Below are 1,843 nucleotides of genomic sequence, written 5' to 3' on the forward strand. Positions count from 1 at the left end.
AGGAATGAATGTCCTATTTTGTTAAGTTAAAATTTCTTCAAATTTTATTCCTTACAGAATTTGACGATTTCGAAATAATCGGAGTTGATATAACTGCGCCTCTCTCAAAAAAAAAAAAAGAAAAAAAAAGAAAAAGGAATTGCAAGGAGGCAAACCTAAGGAAATGAAATAAAAAGTATGAAAACGCCTTTCGTGGTTTAAAGCAGAAGGATGACCTTCGTTCACTCTATTGGATAAAAATTATATATCTATAAATATACCAACAAACAGATTGACTCTAGTGTTTAACAAATACTGTATCTTACATAAACTATATTACCAACTGCTAATTCAGTTTGCGTGTCTCTTTGATGCTTAGAGAACAACAACAACAACAACAACAACAACAATAATAATAATAATAATAATAATAATAATAATAATAATAATAATAATAATAATAATAATAATAATAATAATAATAATAATAATAAATGAATAAATAAATAATGGGACGAGCGAATACCGTTTGCCGTTCGTTATGTCTAGGGGTAATTGATCTTCCCTAGATCGGATGGATTATGAAATTTAGGGACAAGCCCAAGCACTGGGACCTATTATGGAATGAAATATATAATCTGATAATTAATGAAATGTAATTGAACGTGATGATAATCTGATGTGAATGAAACTTAAAACCTTATTTCATTAAAAAAATGATACATTTTTTTTTATATTAAAATACAATTAAAAGTATAACTGCATACACTTGTGTGTATTAGGTGAAAGGTAAAATTAAATATTAATAAAATAAGTCAAATTTTATAGTATATATCAATCTCTTTTAAGAACTTTACAAGATTATTGACATCAACATCATCTCCTAAAATATAAGAAAGTTGTTTCCCTGAAAGACCAAATTTCCTGCGGGCAGCACCATACACTGGGCAACAAACCAGAATATGCTCAACTGTCAACAAGCAGCTACAGCGAGCACAGACTGGAGCCTCACTTCTTTAGAGTATAAAGCTGTGTGTCAATCGGGAATGGCCAATACGAAGTCTCGTCAAAACAATCTCTGTCCTCCTGTCTCTATGAAACGAAGACTGCCAAAAATTCAAATTAGGTCTGATTACCTTCAGCTTCTTGTTTCTGGCAAGGAGGTTTGAGGACCATCGCTCCTGCCATTTGTGGCGGATAAAGCTTCGAAAAGGAGACTTCATATCAATGTATGGAACTTCATGGATATCCTGTGATTTTTTATTACATACTCTTTTTGCTGCTCTATCAGCTTTTTCATTACCTTTGATCCCTACATGGGCAGGAACCCAGCAGAACGAAACAGCTTTGTGTTTGCACGAAATTCGAAACAGCCACTCTTGAGCTTGGAGAATCAAAGGATGTGATGTATTGCAAATATTAAGACTCTCCAAAACACTTTTAGAATCCGAATATATAACAAATTTCTTCTTCTCGGTACGATGAACAATAGCTAATGCTCTATTAATGGCAGAAAGTTCTGCTGTATATACTGTAGCCTTATTTGGTAGTTTTGCAGCCTCACAAGAGTCTTCTGTAATTACGGCTAACCCAACTCCCTCTCTTGACTTGGAACCGTCTGTATAAATCTTATACGCACCATCATGAGTTACATCATGTTCTAAGAATAAACTCTGCCATTTTATCAGAAAGGTTCTTCTTGACCATAGTTTTGTTACAAACTTTTGCTTTAGGGATAAGCCATGGGGGGAATCTGGAGGCAACTAACTGAGAAACATTCTGATTTTTTAGAGTATCATTATTCACTTCTTGATGTAGCCTTATCTGGAAGTGGACAGATGACCTTGGTTTAAATTTCCTGTTG

This window comes from Macrobrachium nipponense, chromosome 13 (assembly GCF_015104395.2).
Source record: "Macrobrachium nipponense isolate FS-2020 chromosome 13, ASM1510439v2, whole genome shotgun sequence".
Taxonomy (NCBI): Eukaryota; Metazoa; Arthropoda; class Malacostraca; order Decapoda; family Palaemonidae; genus Macrobrachium; species Macrobrachium nipponense.